A 7,741-nucleotide genomic window follows, 5' to 3' on the forward strand; every position below is an offset into this window, starting at 1 on the left:
GCCTCATCTCAAAAAGGATATTATAGAGTTGGAAAAGGTTCAGAAGAGGGCAACCAGAATGATCAAGGGGATAGAGCGACTCCCTTACGAGGAAAGGTTGCAGCATTTGGGGCTTTTTAGTTTAGAGAAAAGGCGGGTCAGAGGAGACATGATAGAAGTGTATAAAATTATGCATGGCATTGAGAAAGTGGATAGAGAAAAGTTCTTCTCCCTCTCTCATAATACTAGAACTCGTGGACATTCAAAGCAGCTGAATGTTGGAAGATTCAGGACAGACAAAAGGAAGTACTTCTTTACTCAGCACATAGTTAAACTATGGAATTTGCTCCCACAAGATGCAGTAATGGCCACCAGCTTGGATGGCTTTAAAAGAAGATTAGACAAATTCATGGAGGACAGGGCTATCAATGGCTACTAGCCATGATGGCTGTGCTCTGCCACCCTAGTCAGAGGCAGCATGCTTCTGAAAACCAGTTGCCGGAAGCCTCAGGAGGGGAGAGTGTTCTTGCACTCGGGTCCTGCTTGCAGGCTTCCCCCAGGCACCTGGTTGGCCACTGTGAGAACAGGATGCTGGACTAGATGGGCCACTGGCCTGATCCAGCAGGCTCTTCTTATGTTCTTATGTTTTTATGTTTGGATTCCTAGGCTATCCTTCTGTAAATCCTGTTACAAAGGAACCTTGAACTTCCTCATGAGCAGAGCTCACTAGAAGTCCAAATTCCCCAAAAGAGCAGCAGGATCTTTTGCTGGAGTTACCCGCACGTCACCCCCAGAACATGTATAATTTTACCCTTAACTCAATAACACATACACTGCAAGTAAAATAAAGAGTGGTTTTATTAAGAGAAGGAACAAGGAAAAATATTGCAGTTTACAATTGCAGTTAACAATGAGTAGTTTTCTAACTATTATTCATTCATTCATTCAGCAACACTGGATAGACTAAAGCAAAGAGACTAGCCCTATAAACACTTTCACATTGAGCTCATCCACACAGAAAGAAAGAAAAAAGGAAAGAAAAAGGCCCAGATAGTTGCATATACCTTTCCTGGAGAGTTGCTGCAAGCCTAAAGCTGAGAGAGAGAGACTTTCGTATCTAGCCCAATCAGCAAAAGCTCCACCCTTTGTAACCAGCGCCAGATCTGAAAGTTCTCACCCAAATCCATAGCTCTGAAATTGTCCCAAAGATGCTAGCGTGCGTTGATAAGAAAAGCAGTTGTCGCAGCCCCCCAGAAGAGGAACTGAACTCCCCTTCTCACTCCTCATGTTTTATACCTTTTCCTAACTAAAACTGACCCCAAAGTAAACCCAATGTAAATGTGATCAGGAAGGTGGGAACCCACTCATTTCCTGATAAGTTCCCGGATGATAGGTGTGATCTCCTGCTGTAGATTCCTGATGATTCCTCAAGGTTAAGATTATCATAATCCTTGTGTAAAACAGTTTCTTTGATTGACAGGAGTTTATCCTGTCTTCTCCAGAGGCTTAGAAATGCACAACACCTCCTAGTTTGAAAGGAGCTATTCTGTTTCCTCGTGATGGCCTAGATTATCATAAACATTTCCTTTGTTTGAAAGGAGCACCTATTCTTACTGGGTGACAAATCCCAAATTTCCATGAGTCAGGAAGTCTATACCTTCAGGCATTGCAAGATATGTACTCAGAGGTCACAGAGGGGCTGTTTCCCAGGAATCTTTGCTGTTGCAGGCCTTTTCAAACTCTGGTTCACTGAGATGAATCAAAGATTAAAAATTCCCAATATTTGATACCTCATAACAATCCAGAACTGGGCGTTGATGAGGCAGCTAGGTTCAAGTACTGAGCTATGTATCAAGAAGTCCCCAGTCTACATCTGGCTGGTGTCACAAACTCCCTAGGCAGACTTGGGCAAGCCAAGCAAGTCCAGCAAAATCTGTAGGGCCAAAGGTTCCCCATCCCTGGAGTAGGTGGGTAATAATGCTGATTTGTCTTATGGGGTTGTTGTGAGGATTGCATCAAAAGTACTTGAGGACTTGGAAGCACCATAACAAGGGCTAATTAAAAGTTGCTCTGACCTTACCCAAGGATCCAACTTGCAACTTGTACAGAAAAAACAATGAAGGGAAGACATTCCACTACAAGGGCCTGGCTCCTTTGTATTCCATCACACCTTGACACATGCCATGTGCCCACTTAGAAGTAAGTGCCATTAAGATCAATATGAAGTAAGATCAATGGCATTTACTCCAAAGTAAGTGTGTATAGGGTTGCAGCTTCACAGCACAATCTTAACTATGTCTATTCAGAGGTAAGTCCTGTTGAATTCAGTGGGGCTTACTCCAAGGAAAGTGGGGTAAGAATTTCATCCTTAGTCTATTTATTAAACAATAAACTAAACAATGGCCCACAGACTGGAAGAGTTTAATATACATCCCAATTCCAAAGAAAGGGGATCCCAGGGAATGCAGTAATTATTGAACTATTGCCTTAATGTCCAGTGCAAGTAAAGTAATGCTCAAGATTCTACAACAAAGGCTTTTACCATATATGGAGTGAGAAATGCCAGACATCCAAGCTGCATTTAGAAAGGGAAGAGGTACCAGAGATCATATCACAAACATACATTGGATAATGGAACGGACCAAGGAATTTCAGAAGGAAATCACCCTGTGCTTTATAGATTACAGCAAAGCCTTTGATTGTGTAGAATAGATCATGAAAAACTATGGAATGCTTTAAAAGAAATGGGGGTGCCACAGCATCTGATTGTCCTGATGCACAACCTATACTCTGGACAAGAAGCTACTGTAAGGATAGAATATGGAGAAACCAATTGGTTCTATTGGAAAGGGTGTAAGACAGAGGTGTATTTTATCACCCTATCGGTTTAATCTATATGCAGAACATATCATATGGAAAGCTGGGTTGGACCAAGATGAAGGAGGTGTGAAAATTGGAGGGGAAAATATCAATAATTTAAGATATGTAGATGATACCATACTACTAACAGAAACCAGTAATGATTTGAATGCTGATGAAAGTTCAAGAGGAAAGCACAAAAGCAGGACTACAGCTGAACATTGAGAAGACCAAAGTAATGACAACAGAAGATTTATGTAACTTTAAAGTTGACAACGAGGACATTGCACATCAATACCTTGGCACAGTCATTAACCAAAATGGAGACAATAGTCAAGAAATCAGAAGAAGGCTAGGACTGGGGAGGGCAGCTATGAGAGAACTAGAAAAGGTCCTCAAATGCAAAGATGTATCACTGAACACTAGAGTCAGGATCAGTTAGACCATGGTATTCCCAATCTCCATGTATGGATGTGAAAGTTGGACAGCAAAAGAAGCGGATAGGAGAAAAATCAACTCATTTGAAATGTGGTGTTGGAGGAGAGCTTTGCAGATACCATGGACTGCGAAAAAGACAAATAATTGGGTGTTAGAAAAAATTAAACCAGAACTATCACTAGAAGCTAAAATGCTAAAACTAAGGTTATCATACTTTGGACACATAATGAGAAGACCTGATTCACTAAAAAAGACAATAATGCTGGGGAAAACAGAAGGGAGTAAAAAAAAAGAGGAAGGCCAAACAAGAGATGGATTGATTCCATAAAGGAAGCCACAGACCTGAACTTACAAGATCTGAACAGGGTGGTTCATGACAGATGCTGCTGGAGGTCACTAATTCATAGGGTCGCCATAAGTAGTAATGACTTGAAGGCACATAACAACATCAACCTGATTCAAGCTGGGGCATTCGCCTTTTAAAATTCCTCCAATGTGAGTTTCTCTTCCTGCAAAGGAGTGGGGGCAGCTTTTCATTACTGAGTTCCTCTCAGGGTGCTTCCAGATGACCTGTTTATTGATCATTCATCCTGGTATGTTTGGAGGGAGTTTTGATGATGTTGTATCAAAGCAAGCATTATCCCACACTTTCCAAAGCATTTTCCCATCAGTTTTCATTATTTCAAAAAGTCCAATATTTAGGGAAGTAGATTTGTTACACACAGAGCTTGGAAGTAATTCGTTATTTTTAACGAGTTACTTGTAATTAGTTACAATTTTAAATAACGAGTGGGTAATTCCATTACATTTGGCAAGTAACGGAACGACTAGTAATTTCCCTACTTTTCAGCTGCAATTTTAACGTTTCCACGTTAGGTTGGATGTTACTTGGGGGCGGGAACAAGGGGAAGTCAGCTCCTGGCTGTGATTGGTTAACACAAGACATGTGCCTCACACTGATTGGACCTCTGCGCAGACTGTCTCTTCCCTCGTGATCTGTGTTAGGAGGCATGAGGGAAGAGGTGAATAGGCAGGGCCTGCTGGCATCTGAGAGGACAAAATGGACGCTGGAGGAAAAAGCCAGGGCAAGGAAGGCAGCAGCAGAATGGTGAAGAGCTGTGGAGGTGAGTGACGATGATTTTGTGTGTGTGTGTGTCCCCGTGGCCCCTTCTGCCCCCCCGTGGCATTTTTGCCCCCCCGCCCCCCATGGCCCGTTTTGCCCCCCCACTGCCTCTCCTTGCCTAGGTATGCATAGGAACAAGGGGGAGAGTTCAAAAAGGGGGGGAAGGAAGAGAAGTAGGCCAGAGCTTGGAAAAGTTACTTTATTGAACTACAACTCCCATCAGCCCTAGGCAACATGGCCACTGGATTAGGCTGATGGGAGCTGTAGTTCAAAAAAGTAACTTTTCCAAGCTCTGGCCTACTTCTCTTCCTTCCCCCCCTTTTTGAACTCTCCCCCTTGTTCCTATGCATACCTGTGTGCTGTATTTATCCAGACAGAGCACTCCTGCCTTTTAAAATGCCAGCTAGCTTTTTATTGTATATTTATTTGAACTCCATCTTTCTTTTTATTTGTATTTTTGTCCTGTTTAATCACAAGACTGAATTGTATGTGGGACAAAAACTGTCTCAGTAATAATAATAATAATAATAATAATAATAATAATAATAAATCATTAGGCGTATAATAAATGGCTTAAGGGGGATTTTTTTTGTTCTTGGCAGAGATGAGGTGAGAAGTAGAATCCTTGCAGCTCCTCCTCTCAGTCCCCCAGCTCTCAAACTCATGTTCTGTGAGAAAGAGAGAGATTCCCAGTCCCAGAGAGAGATAGACTGTTGACAATCTCTGCTAATATCTATACAAATGTACATAACATGCGTCACCTGAACTCACATGATCTAGAGTTACCTTAGATCTTGCAAGATTTGCAAATGAGAAGCAATAGGGTTTTATATTAGTTCTGATTGTCTATTGGGCTATCATAGGTTATATGTTTTTTTCATTTTCTATGGCAAAAACTCCAACTTCAGTGGAATTTATGTGATGTGTTCTAATCATTTGAATTTGGCTAATGAATGTTTTATTCTTTCATCAGAACTTTAGCAGTAGTACTAAAATATTAATAAAAAAGAAAAGGGAAAGAAAAAATACTTTACATACATCATTCAGCTGTATTGCTAATTATAGATATAGATATAAAAGATAAACGGCATTTTGTCAAAAGTATTTTTGTCTACATTTTATACCTCATCCTTGGTTTTCCAAGCTTGGCATGGAATGCTTCTCATACAGAATTAATTTGAAATGCTGCATATTTATTATCATAATCACCATATTCAAAATAAAAAATATATGTACCGCCTTCAAGTTGATTCCAACTTATGGTGACCCTATGAATAGGGTTTTCATGAGGCTGAGAGGCAGTGACTGGCCCAAGGTCACCCAGTGAGCTTCATGGCTATGTGGGGATTTGAACCCTAGTATCATTTTGTTCTCACAACAACCCTGTGAGATAGTAGGTTAGACTGGCCCAGACAGGGTTATTCAGTGAGCAAAAATGATGCAAATAGGATCTCTTTTAATTGTACTATCGACCTGCTTACTTCCACTCTGACTGGGGGATCTTTCAGCATGGGGAAGAGATGGGGGCACATCACAGCTGAAGTTCACCCATATAGGAGCATTATCTCTTGTTTATTACAGAGACGCCTGTTGCAGGTTTTGCTGCTGAGAGCAGCAGTCAGTTAGTGCAGCCACTTGAGTCACAGCTTGTTGATCCTGAGGAGGCAAAACTAGAAAGTGAGGTTCAGAAAGGAGGCCCTGTGCATGAGGAGGAGGAGGGCATGAAGCAGTGCCAGTTGCCCACAGCCACATCTGCAGAACAGCAAGTACCATGGTTTAGCTTTGAGAAAGCTTGTACATTTGTGAGCCAGAGTGGGAAAAATGTTGTTGTACGATGCAATTACTGCCTTCCAAGGATCAAAAATCTGAGATCAGCTGTTTCCTCCTCATCCAATATGATGAAACATTTTGAGGTAAGCCTTTGTCATGCTGGTCCTCAAAGAGTGTCCATTGTCTATTTATGTTTAAATTGTGAAGTTCCTCTTCCATTTTTTCTTGGATTCATGCTTTGTTCTTGTTCCTCAGAGGGCACGCCCTGAGAAGCTGAGAGCAATTGAAGAAGCAATAAAGGCAAGGAAACGTGGCCTTCCTGAACCAATGCATGACACCCCTCCTCCCAAAATGCTGAAGCAGCAGCAGACAACCCTTGAGAGGTGGGGATCTGGCAGGGAGCCTGTCACCCAGAGCAATCTCGACAGGAGAATCATTGATTTCATTGTAGAGGAGACATTACCACTTCAGACTGTGGACAAACCATCATTCATTAATCTGGTTCGTATTGGACTCCCCAAAGATCTCACCATCATACGTGCCAAGACTCTGAGAGACAGAATTGAGAAGAGAGCATGCCACATGAGAGAAACTCTTGCAAACCGAATGGGTGCTGTGGCATATATAGCAACCACTGCAGATTGTTGGACCAATGGCAAGAAGAGTTACTTTGGGGTAACAGCCCACTGGATCAACCCAACTACCCTGAAACGTGAGGTCGGGGCCTTGGCTTGTAAGCATCTGAAGGGGCGCCATACATACGATGTCCTTTCAAAAGCACTGCATGATGTACATGTGCAGTACAGGATCCACAACAAAGTTATGTGCACTACTACAGACAATGGCTCCAACTTTGTGAAAGCGTTCAGAGTTTTCATGGCCAAAGAACCAGTGGAAGCTGCAGGCACCAGTGACGATGATGGTGATAACCAGGAGGAGGAGGAGGCTGAGGTGGAGTTTGTGCCTATCTGTGAGATCCTGGACACAGGACCTGAGGCAGAGGAAGAAGCTGCAGACTCAGGAGAGGATTTTGTTTTACCACCACACCAGAGATGTGCTAGCCACACCCTCAACCTTGTGGCAACACAAGACATAGAGGCCATGCTTTCTGACTCCTCCAAAAGTAGTCTTCTTGGTCCTTTCAAGAAACAGTTTCGTTCCTTGATGGGAAAGTGCAGCAGGTTGTGGTCCAAGCAGAACCAGTCAGCCCAGATTGCTGAGTATATCCATGCGCAATGTGGTGTGTATCTGAAGGTACCGAATAAGACCAGGTGGAATTCCACCTTTGATGCGTTGAAGCAACTACATGAGCTCCTGTCAACTGTGACACTAAAAATGCATGCCATAATGGACCGCTGCTCCTTGTCCAGGATCACAGCTGCTGAGATTGAAGTGGTACAGGAATACACAGAGATTATGGAGCCACTAGCCCAGTCCCTAGATATCCTGCAACGGGAGAACGGCATGTTCATGCGGTATTTGCTACCAACGCTCTGCAATCTGGACCGCAAGTTAGAAGGACTGGAAAAGAAACCTGAGACGTACACATACTGTTTTCAGCTGCTGAGAGGT

Source organism: Rhineura floridana, chromosome 15 (genome assembly GCF_030035675.1).
Source record: "Rhineura floridana isolate rRhiFlo1 chromosome 15, rRhiFlo1.hap2, whole genome shotgun sequence".
Classification (NCBI taxonomy): domain Eukaryota; kingdom Metazoa; phylum Chordata; class Lepidosauria; order Squamata; family Rhineuridae; genus Rhineura; species Rhineura floridana.